The sequence below is a fragment of the Stenella coeruleoalba genome (assembly GCF_951394435.1).
Source record: "Stenella coeruleoalba genome assembly, chromosome: 19".
Classification (NCBI taxonomy): domain Eukaryota; kingdom Metazoa; phylum Chordata; class Mammalia; order Artiodactyla; family Delphinidae; genus Stenella; species Stenella coeruleoalba.
Window position 1 is genome coordinate 45,877,923 of NC_137165.1, and position 12,421 is coordinate 45,890,343.

Sequence of the window (12,421 nt, forward strand, 5' to 3'; positions counted from 1 at the left end):
TCATATCTCACAGGCATGAAAATCCAGATCGTGTAAAGAGGTCAGGAACCTAAATAATGATTCAGCTCATAATGAACAGTAACAGACACTCCCTTTAAAACTGTGGAAATTCTCATTTCCACACTATAGCCAAGGGAACACAGGCATGCCGTCAGCAGGCAAGAAACTGAAAGGGTACTTTCCTTATTTACCTGATAGCTCTTGCCCTACTTCATCCTGAACAAAAGCAAGCCTGCCACACCTAGGGTTCAGGGCATTTTAGGGTGGAGGAGGGGTAGGAGGGAATGGGGAGGCTTTATCTAGTCTGGGAAAGTGCCCAAGTGAAAACAATTGAATACCAAATCATTTTCCCACGAGGCTGACAGAGTTCTCCATAGACTGTTAAGCTTCAACCACTCTGCAAACTCTATGAAGACATCTTTAAGGCCCTACTTTTTTCCCCTCTGGGGAAATGTCTTCACTCCAAGAGGTTAGTCTGGGAAGATAACATTATCTTCAAACCACAACAACAAAGCCCTTAGTCCCCCCATAGTGAAATTCCTGTGCTCCACCCTAATTGAGTTTAGGAAACTGATAAGACAGCTGTGAAAATAAAGCGGAAAACCATTCCCTCTCATTCAAATCAGCTGGCACAGTTTGCACTTTTTAAGAAGAAACCAGGAGGTTGTTTTTTTCCATTTTTTAAAATGGTTATGGACCAACACACAACTAAGCAACCACACATCTTGCAAAGTGAATCTGTCCACCCATTAGCTCATATGTGTATATTCATTTAAAACTCTGTATCATCAATATTTTGAAACATCCACAAAGGTAGAGAGAATAGTACAATGAACCCCACGTACTCGATACCCAACTTCAACGATTATCCACATAAATCCATTCCACTTTAATGTTCTTGCAATAAAACACACCATTCTGCTGTGAGAAATATGCCCATGTGTCTTATAGGCTATAACATGTGTTATGATACATAACAACTGCTTTAGAGTTTTGGGGCAAAAGAATAAAACTTCACAAATTCTGACTAGCTGGCTACAACTCTGTCCAAACTACTGAAAAAGCTGCCCTATGCTATTTTTTAAAGGGCACTTTTATCACTTCCAAGTTAAAGAGTATCATAAAAGCGTTGCCATGGAGAGGTCCTATCTCTCCTCTAATGAACGTACACACAAATGGTAACTGTAAAATGATTATCTTTGCATGCAAATAGGTGCTTCTAAAGTAATGACTGATGTATTTATCAGCTCAGGCTACCAAAACAAAACACCATAAACTGGGCGGCTTAACCAACAGAAATTAATTTTCTCACGGTTCTGGAGGCTGCAAGTCCAAAATCAGGGAGCCAACATGGTCAGGTTCTCTTCCTGGTTTGCAGACGACCCCGTCTAGCTGGGTGCTCAAGGCAGAGTGAGAGCACGCAAGTGCTCTGGCGCCCATTAATCCCTTCATGGATCCCACCCTCATGACCTCACCTAAACCTAATTATCTCTTAAAGGCCCTACTTCCAAATACGTCACGCTGGGCGTTAGAGCTTCAACATACAAATTTTGGGGAAACACAATACAGTTCATAGCAAAAGACATGTTTATTTCCCTTCAGTTTAAGATCTTTTCTTTACAAGTTACAATTATGTAGACATTATTTATTTGCCTAGCAAATCCTTTCAATTCAGGGTGCAAATACAAACTTTGGACAAGTTCATAACAAACATCACAAATTCCACAATAGATAAATTTTATGGAAGAGGTTTTATAGCATAGGAGATAACTATCTAGTCAGTACCTGCCAGACTGTTACTGTTCTCTTTGGGATACATTTTCCCCTAAATAAACTGATAAGGGGCAAGAAATAATAAGGAGTAGGTAGGCTTTCTGAGTCTGCCCCTAAGCCTGAAGTTGGGGGCAGGGTGGGGGGGAGGGTCTAGCTGATTTTACAACAAACAGGCTAGTTTAGGGTTTATAGAGTTAATTATCAAAGCTTACCTAATAATACTTAAAATAAATACTAAGATCTTCGAAAAGTAACCTGAATTTAAACCTTGTTTGTGTTTTTCTAAAGATCAGTAATTTTTTATTAACTGAAATTAGGTTGCTTACCAAGAACCTGGAAAAAATCCACGCCCTCAAAATTCCCCTTGAATCTTCAAGTAGGCAATTCATTATTCTGCTCCTGTCCCGTGGATGCCCAGCTGTTGGTAGCTGAACTCTCCCGCAAAGGCGACCCCCACTTGGAGAAGTGAAGTCCTGATTGCAGAGCACTGTTGAGAGCTCACCTTAGGAATGAAAAGGGGAATCAATTCTCTTCATAAAAGGGCTCTCTGACTACAGATGAAAGTGCTTTGGGGATTTGGGGCCAAACCTCGTGAACTGAGCAGGAAAAAAAAAGGTACTTTGTGAAGGGTATTTGAGTTGCCAATACCCTGAGATACCCTTAAGAATGATCTGCAACTGACTGTAGTGAAACTTATTTTGACATTTTCCCGAAAATGGGAAGTAAATATTGGAAATCAGAATGCTTCGGTTGAGGAGTAACAACAAATTAACTCAAATATGGCTCATTATTACATAAAGCCTTATTATATTGTATTATTGTTTGTGACGCTAAGAGTGTGGGCTTGGCAACACCTCTGAAGCTTCAGAGAGGACCCCAAGTTCCAGATGAGAATGCAACTGCCAACACTTTGATTGTAACCTTGTGAGACTCTGACCAGAAAACCCAGCCACTCCATGCCAGACTTCTAACCCACAGAAAGCTAATAAATGTGTATTGTTTTAAGATAAAAAAAAAAAAGAGTGTGGGCTTGGGATTTCAGGAAGTTCTGAATTCAAATCTTGATGCCAACATTTAGTACCTATGTGACCTCAGACTAATATCTAACTTCCCCGTTTCTTGTTTGGTTTTTTAAATCTATAAAATAGAGGTAATACTACTTACCTTCACTAAGTAAGGAATAAATAAGATAATATATGTAAATAGCTTGGCAGAGTATCTGGTACAGAGTAAGAACCAAATAAATGGTGACGACTATCATTAGCTTAGCATAATTGAACGTCAACAATTATAATTAACTACACTTGCAAAAATCTGAGGACAAGATGGCTTTACTTACTTAACAACCAGAAACACCTTCCCAAGGGGAGGGGAGTGGATTTTTAAAACTCTTCTCAGTGTTAGTTTGCATGTCTTTGGGGTATATTCAAAGGTGGTAAGCAGCGCTTTGAAGTATCCTTCTGGTTCATGGGTTTGGGGAGCTTATTTGCCACTTACATAAGAAGCTGTGTCTTCTTTTCTCACTTTGCAGAAAATAGTGGGAATATTTACCAAGCATTTTTCAGAAATGAGAGGTAAGAAATTCAGTCAAGGTTCTGGGGATACATAAACAGTGCAACAACATAAATAAGGGGTCTCAATGTAATATACAATACTACTAAAAAGAATAGTTTACTTCCCCAGTGATGAAGAAGTTGCCTGAATGGGCTTCTCTGACTATTGCAATCACAGTGAAAAGACCAGCTTGAGCTGACCGTAGCCCTGGGGTGCACCCAGTGAGATAGCTCGGCCTAGATAACGCCTGTTTCTCATTTATGGCAAGAAAAGCAGTGTTTGCCTCAGACAGTGTGAAATTCATCTGCAGATTTCAAGGGGAAAGCTGGAGGCCAAGGATTAAGTGAGAAGACACGAAATCTTTCAGTAAAACATTGGGAAGTGGTAATATGAAAATGACGCTCTTGAGTCCTATTTCCCATCAGTGAGATGCCTGAGAATAGTTGGTCTGATTAAGACAGGGAAAAAAATATTCATGAGCCAGAAAATGAGAAGTGGAAGTCTTGCTTTGTGGTCTTCCTCACTACAAACATCTTCTGCATATTAAGAGCTAGGAAGGGGTGGTGGTGGTGGAAATTTTGGTATTTATGAAGAGTGTAAATCAAGTTTTACTAACGGGATTCTAAAACAGGGGAGTGATTAGAAAATCGTGGAGTAAAATGCTTCATCAGTGTGAAGTTTTGCCAGCTGCTGCAGTTATAGCCTAATATATCCCTGGGTAGAATTATGGCATACTGGTGCCAAGAGGGCTCTAGTTCATCTGGATTTGATAGGATACTGACAATCACACAGCTCCGTGGGCCTGGGACTGTGTGTTACAGGTAAAGTGTTCAGGTTCCTTCACCCTAAAGGCTTTCATAGTGTTTCTCAATCTTGGGTAATATAACGAACTCTTCTAAGAGGAATGAAAATTCTCCAGGGATCCTTACATTTACTTAAATTATCCTTAGTATAATGTTATCTTAAAATGTACACAAATAAAACTAGGTGCAAACTCCTAATAGTTATAGTTCTTATAAACCAAAGGCTTTTTTTTTCAGACTAAATTTAAATAAAACTATGGAGCCAATGATATTTAAATTGACAATACTAATTTAATGAGATGAATAATGTTATTTTGCTGCAACTACATAACTGATTACAAAGTAAACATGCTACTGATTGCCACAGGGCAGGCTCTTTTGATGTTGGTGCATTTATAAAGTGATCTCTCAATTTTTCTTTATTTGAACTATTAGGTTACCTTCATTAATACAGTGGTAGTGTATCATTCACATACTAAGGCCAGCTCTAGTCTTTTCTTATTTGCCCGGGGCCAATTGGAGAATGCTAGATCGTGTCAATATGATCACAAACACAAAGCAAACAAGAACAAAATCATGAGGCTGTACTCAGTGATAAAGTATTTATCTTATTCTTAGTGAAAATGTTCTATATCTGCCCTGTCCAATATGGTAGCCCCTGGCCACATGTGGCTATTCAGCAAAGGGGACTAGAGTAACCCAGGAACAGAATTTTTAATGAATTTCCATTTAAAAAGCCGTATGTGGCTAGCGGCTACTGTGTTGGACAGTGCAGAATTCTAGTTCATGCATTTATTATAGTTTTTTAGATTATCATTAAAATGAAATCACTAGCTGTTTGAGTAGGGCAATGTATTTAACCTCTCTAAATCTCACTGCCTGCATCTATAAATTGGAGATAATGAGATATAATGCATGTAATCACTTAGCACAGTGTCTGGAACAGAAACAACACTCAATCACTAGGAATGTGAATGGGTGACAGGCCAGGAGGAGGGTTTGCCCCTTTTCATAGTCTCCATCACTGCCCCTTCAAGCCACCCCTGGGTGTGCTTGTTCTTTGAAATATGCAATTGACATTTTCTCCATTTTATGTGAACTGCCAGTGAAGGCATCTTTAGACAACATTGCTATCTTTATTAGTCTCTAACAGGCAAACTAAGTAAAACTAATAAAACTAATGTGTTTATCATGCAAAGGTAGCTTTGATAAGTCACCCACCTTCCAATTAGATTATCTCCCTGTGCCCCTCCTACACTGAAAATTTTTTTTTATATATCTTTACTGTAGTATAATGGCTTTACAATGTTGTGTTAGTTTCTGTTGTACAACAAAGTGTATATTGAAATTTTGAAGCTGCCTGAATAACTGGCACAGGGGCATCACTAGCCAAAGTGTTTAGACCTCATTTTTATTTCTCTGGAAAACAGGAAGCCTAAGCCCCTTCTGAGTTGTAGTGGAACACTGTGAAACTGGTTATGTCACAGTCCTTACTGACTGTTGCTGCTCGGACAGGGGATGCTCTTTCATTCCCCAGGCCCAACTCACACCCCATTTGCACCTGGCAAGCATTCAACATCATTTTCCAAAATCTGCTCAAGCTTCACCTCATCCATTACAACCTTTTTTTTTTTTTTTTTGCGGTACGCGGGCCTCTCACTGTCGCGGCCTCTCCCGTTGCGGAGCACAGGCTCTGGAAGCGCAGGCTCAGCGGCCATGGCTCACGGGCCCAGCCGCTCCGCGGCATGTGGGATCTTTCGGGACCGGGGCACGAACCCACGTCTCCTGCATCGGCAGGCGGACTCTCAACCACTGCGCCACCAGGGAAGCCCATACAACCTTTTCTGACTCTCCCAGGTAAAACTCATCCCCTCTCTCCCTGGCCTCACCATGTACTTGACACAGACTTCCATCATAGCAACTGTTAAGTTTTCACATTTATTTCACATTTATTCTTGCCTTGTGTTATGGACTGAATTGTGTCTCCCTTAAAAAGATAGGTTGAAGTCCTAACTCCCGGTACCTCAGAATATGAACTTATTTGGAAATAGGGTTTGTTGCAGATATAATTAGTTCAAAGAAGATGAGGTCATACTGGAGTAGGGTGCGCTCTGAATCTATTATGACAGGGGTCCTTAATGGAAGAGGAAGGAGACAGAGACACAGACACACAAGGGGAGAATGCCATGTGATGACAGAGGCAGAAATTGAAGAGCTGTAGTTATAAGGATTGCAGGCAAACCACCAGGTGCTAAGAAGAGGCTAGCAAGGACTGTCCCCAACAGGTTTCAGAGGGAGCGTGGCTCAGCTAACACCTCGATTTCAGACTTCTAGCCTCCAGAACTCTGAGACATTAAATTTCTGTTTTTTTAAAGCCACTTAGTTTGCGGTACTTTGTTATGGCAGTCCTAGCAAACACCTTACTAAACCACAAGCTCCTTGAGGACAAGGACCTTGTTTGATATATTTATTGGCAGTTGTCACAGTGTCTGAACTAATACGTGGGACGGATAAATGAATGAACACACTACCTATTCCTTTGCCTTAATCTGGTCTCAGATTGCAACAGCAGAAAAATCACTTTAAATACATTCAGTGCAGCTGCATTTGGCCACACAGGCTAGGCACTGCATGACTCCAGAGTTGTGTGACGTGGTGACCTTCAATTATTTATTATTGAATAACTTAATCAACGTAAGGAAAGTCAATAGAACAGTGAACCTCCAGGCCATGTGGTAGAAAAACCACTACTGTTGGGAGGTTCAGCTCTTACCCAGCCAAACAGAAGAAACCATAAATAATTCTCCTCTAGACTGGGAATTGGTAAACTACAGCTTTGGGCCAAGTCCAGCCTGCTGTCTGCTTTTGTAAATAAAGTTTTACTGGAACACAGCCATACTCATTGATTTACATATTGTCTACAGCTGCTTTAGTCCTACAATGAGAGAGTTGAGTGGTTGTGATGGATAGTGTTTGTGATATAAAACCTAAAATAGTTACTATCTGGTCCTTTACAGAAAGAGTTTGCAGAACCCTGCTCTAGAGAGTATAAATTGAGAGACATTGCCAAAATGTTTTATATTAAGTGGTAAAAAAAAAATCTCACCTTGAAACTGAAACCATTCGTTTTATCATACTTTGGAAGATTCTACGTTACTATTGTTAACGTCAGCATGCCAGGAAGACAACTATGTGTAGAAAATAATTTATTTCTATCTCAAAAATGGGAGCCAGGGGTGTTTTTTTATATATATATATATATATGTATGTATGTATTTTATATTATATATGTATTTTATATATATATATATATATATATATATATATATATATGAGCTAATTTATGTGTGTGTGAATAGGGGGTGTGGGTGGAGTAAATTCCAAGCAGATACAACATACGCAACTTACAAAATGAGGTGCTCTATATAGGGAATTTTTTGAACTGTGTCCAGCTCCCCAAATTGGAGAGAAGAAATGGATGGAGATCTGTCATGAAGTCCAGGAGGCGAAATGCTATTCCAATGTTTATGAGAACAGTTCTGCCTGCAGTTTTATTCCTTCTGGAAAGTATTGTGGAAAGTCTTTGACCTTTCTGAGAGGTCCCTTATGCATCAAGTACAGGCCTGCCATGTGACCGCATCACCCTGGCCTCAGCTGACTGGGTCAAGGCTGGATACCTGATCCAAAGGTCAAAGGCCTATATAATGGCCTGGTACAAGGGCTCTGCCCAATAGGGGTGAATGAGGGCCACACCAACCTCATGCTCACTCTTGGGGAGCTTAAAGACTTCTGGAGACAGTGAATCTATGTGTCAAGATTAGCAAAAGCAAAAACAGAGCGTACTTGTCACCACAATGACAGGGCAGTTGTTACCTAAGGGATAGGAAGAAAACCTGTTCACAGGAGCAACACTGCATCCTGAGTGATGCTTCCATTTCTAGAGGTCTCACTGTGCCACTGGGGCACTGTCACTAATCATGGTCCAGTGTGTTCCATTTTCGTGTTATCATTTGAGGATGGGTTTAGTTCATGGTCAGCTCAACTTCTGTATTTCATCACTTCATGCACTTGCTTCCCATCCTCTGTACCCTTCCCTGATTGTTCTTTATTTGTAACTGCCTTGCAAACTCTAACCCTCTACCAACCCAACCGTGTACTTCTCTACTCCTATACATGGGCAGTTTAGGGTTTAACCAGCCCTAAATACGTTACCTAGCCACTGTATTGGTGGCATTATAAATGCACGGTTTCCAACCTCAGTGTGTCTATTGAGAATTCCACTGTATATACATATTTGACTCACTCTCCTACTCCTCACAGCTGATACTGCGAAGCTTCAATGCTCCCCAGGCTTCCATCTCCATTGCTCACCTTACATCCAACCTCAGAGAAAGGAGAGGTATCTGGCCCCAATTTCCAGACTCTCTCCAAGCACGTAAATAAACCTGCACCCTTTGTTTCCTGCTTTCCTGTTCCTAAGGAAGAGGTGAAGCTACTCTTGTTCAAAGCTAATCCCTCTGCCTGTGGTCCAAATCCTAAGATCTTCCATTCTTGATTCTAGCCTTGTTCCTACACAATTATTCCCTCTCATTCCCATATCTTCCATTTCTCCCTTGCCCATGGTCTCTTTCCTTGTGCACATGTATATATGCTCATGTCTCTCCTCTTTAAAAAAATCTTTCTTGACTCTTCATAACCTACTAGCTATCATCTTATTGGACTCATTCATTTAAAGGCTATTCATCTTAAAAGGTATAGGAAATTCTGCTCAATATGGAGAATGGAGGTAATTTAAAAGAGCCCCAGGGACTTCCCTGGCAGTCCAGTGGTTGGGTCTCTGCGCTTCCACTGCAGGGGGCATGGGTTCAATCCCTGGTCAGGGAACTAAGATCGTGCCAGCCGCGAGGTGTGGCCACAAAAATAAAATAAAATAAAATAGCCCCATTCCCAAGTCCCTGCACATAGAAATGCTGCTTAAAATATAATAAACTACATTTTTCTTAAAAGAATAACTAAGCTCAGATTGTGTAAGAGGTCAGGGGTGAGGTCATACTGAAGTAGAGTGGACCTCTAATCCAGTTTGCTGTGTGTCCTTCTAAAACACCACACCATGTGAAGAGACACAGGGAGACCTCTACACGATAATGCTGGATTGGAGTGATATATCTGCAAGCCAAGGAATACCAAGGATTGCAGGCAAACCACCAGAAGCAAAGACCAGGCAAGGAAGGATTCGCCAACAGGTTTCAGAGGAAGTAGGATTTTGGACTTCCAGCCTCCAGAACTGTGAGAGAATAAATTTCTGTTGTTCTAAGTTACCCAGTTTGTGTTTTTTTGTTATGGCAACTAACTAGGAAACTAATGCAAACAGCAAAGCCATCTTTCCTCTCTGCCACACCATTTTAATATATTTAGGACAGGATTGGCTTATATGGGATGAGCAGAGAAAGAATGTGTGCGTAAAGGGTCTGGAGACTTCATGTGAAATCCCTAGGTTCGGAAAGTACCTCAACCATTTGACTTGCATTATGATATTCATGAATGTGAAGAAGTCAGTCCCCCAGTTGACCAAGTACAAGTTATTTCACCAGGAAGAGTACACCAGGGAAAATTAAATGCCCCCCTGGGCACCCTCCCCAACATGTGTTTCTCATTGCCCACCTCTCCACCTCCAAATTCAGAGTGATACCTAGGGACCTCCCTAATTATACCCAAGATGCTTCTCTTTTCTGTTCTTTGTTTTTTCTCCCCAATCTCTACCCCCAGCAACCTTTTTTTTTCTTTAGCTTATCCTGATTTTGCTTTAAAGCTGTCAGTGGCATCCAAAGTAATTTAATCCCTGTGGAACAAAACAGACTACCAAAATATCTAATCCCTACTCTAGCACTTTAACCCACATATATTCCTTCGAATAATATTATAACTCTCCCTGGTGCTGCTGTCAAGACAGGGAGTTGGGGGTGGGGAAGGCAGAGAGAGACAGGATCTGTGTTGCCAGGAGAAGAATAGAGAGGGTAAAAAGGAACATGAAAGTAGACATGGAGGTGGGTGACTAAAGGTCACCAGCCTTTCCTCCTGGAATGGATGTTCTGAAACCTCCTGACCCTTGGGAAAGAAGTGTTTTCCAATGCTTCCTTGCCTTCTGCTCTGAATCTCTGGTATTCTGATTTTTAGAAGTGAAAAAAATATTTTGATTTAAGCCATATGGCCTTTTTCTCCTTACGCTGGAGCTGCAGAAAACTCAGAGGGGCAGGTGTGGAAAGCAGTGGCAGCAGAGTGGGTGGGTACACAGGGTCTGCGTGTCTATAGCTTGTGCAGCTCTGTAGCTATGGCAACCATGCGCAATGCCACTTGCATAGCATCGTAACATGGCCCTAGAGTTACCCCTGGCTATTCAACTATTCCTTGTCACTGCACTATCTGTGCTGCTGTTTCCTAACTACTATAGCTCTATCATAATTTTTTGAAGTCATGCTTAAGTATTGTTTCTGTTGGTTATGCTAGTTTTCAGAACACCTTAGTTCATCTGGTAGAAAAACTAGATAGCAAAACCAAAAACCTATTTCTTACAGATATTGTTAATAGTTAAAAATTGTCTGTACTAGATATAGAAAACAAACTTATGGTTACCAAAGGGGTAAGGTGGAGGGAGAAAGGGATAAATTAGGTGTTTGGGATGAACAGATATATACTACTATATATAAAATAGATAAACAACAAGGGCCTACTGTATAGCACAGGGAACTATATTCAATATCTTGTAATAACCTGTAATGGAAAAGAATATGAAAAAGAATATATATAAAACTGAATCACTTTGCTGTACACCTGAAAATAACACAACATTGTAAATCAACTATACTTCAATAAAAAAAAATTGTTTGTACTTAAACATGTTGCGTTGGAAAGATTCTTGAGGCTGTGGTCTGGACAAGATGACCACTTGGGACTTTTTTTAGTTCTAAAGGTCCATATGCTAGATTCTGTTTAGAGCTAATGATAGTATTGATTGACTGCCTGCCTACTGAAAATCAATTTTTTTTGCCAGTTGTTACAATTTCCTAACTACGAGAGTAATAAAATTTAAATAAAATTCACAACAATATATGCAAATATATTATTTCCTATGGAGCTTTATGCAAGTTATTTATGCATATGTATCCCACAAAAGAAAGCTGCATTGTGTTAATTCTGAGTATATATACACAAATGGTTTCTTTTATTTGTTGTTAAAAGCAATCCCCAAATCCTCAGAAATATTTCTGCTGTAATTAAATATAAATGTTGTGTTGTTGTTTTTTTTTTTTAAATTCATGTGAGTTGGCAATTTACTATGTTCATATTTTTAGCTTCCTTATGTTTGGTCATTAATTGTGGTATCATAAACAGCTAAGATTTAAAGCCCTTAACCTTCCCAGACCCAAGTAGAAGCAAAATGTCAACACCCATAAGTTATGAGCAGTCTCCCACAGGAACTGTAATACAAAATACACTTATAATTGAATTAACTCAGGAGAGGATTCTGGGAAGATGACAGCATCAGTAGCATAGATTTTCATTCTCTCTGAATCCTTACATAGAAACAGAGAGAACAAATGGATAGCAAAACCTAAAACCCATGAACAACATTTACAACAAAACCAAGAACAAAGTATCCTCATGAACTCCAAAATACAAGTAGGAGGGTACAAACCATCAATAGCCCCAAGATCTGCATGGTATCAGTGTCTGTGTGAGAGAAAGGATAAGGAAGTTGCGCCTAGATCTGAGAACAGGACTCCAAAATAGCCAATAGGTATCGACTGAGAAGAGGCCAAGGCAATTTGAGAACATCAGCTGAAACTGGGAGAGGTTTGACCAAAACCAGTATAAAGCCCGTGGGAAAAAAGATCTGATGAAGCTGGAGCAGCCTAGCTCCTATGAACTCTGAAAAACAACTGCTTTGCAGGACAGAATCCCAAACCAAAGAGAAACTACTTGGAGTAGAATAAAAGTTGAATGGGACATGGACAAGAGAGAAGGGAAAGAAAAGCTCCAGACCAAAGTGGTATAATATTATAAAGCAAGTTGCCTTATCTTTTGACAGTCCTCAAAATCAAGAGAGGAAGTTCTGTGAAGTAAGGAAAGGTTTCTTGTAAATAAAAAATATATATATTATTTATTTTTGGCTGCGTTGGGTCTTTGTTACTGTGTGGGGCTTTCTCCAGCTATGGCAAGCAGGGGCTACTCTTTGTTGCTGTGAACAGGCTTCTCATTGCAGTGGCTTCTCTTGTTGCAGAGCACGGGCTCTA

At 40.2% G+C, this 12,421-nt stretch overlaps 1 protein-coding gene across 6 annotated transcripts in view; it reads right to left on the bottom strand.

Annotated features, from left to right (window-relative positions):
- Positions 1-12,421, bottom strand: part of LOC307178166 (uncharacterized protein) — a gene marked incomplete at its 5' end in the record, with an annotated part of 94,186 nt that overhangs the window by 58,216 nt on the left and 23,549 nt on the right. For 2 of the 6 annotated variants that reach the window (XR_013825139.1, XM_079905976.1), the window contains one exon: positions 1,994-2,275. The exons of the other annotated variants lie outside the window; for them this stretch is intronic. Of the gene's footprint in view, positions 1-1,993; positions 2,276-12,421 lie in introns of those variants that run through there. 6 annotated transcript variants of the gene reach the window in all.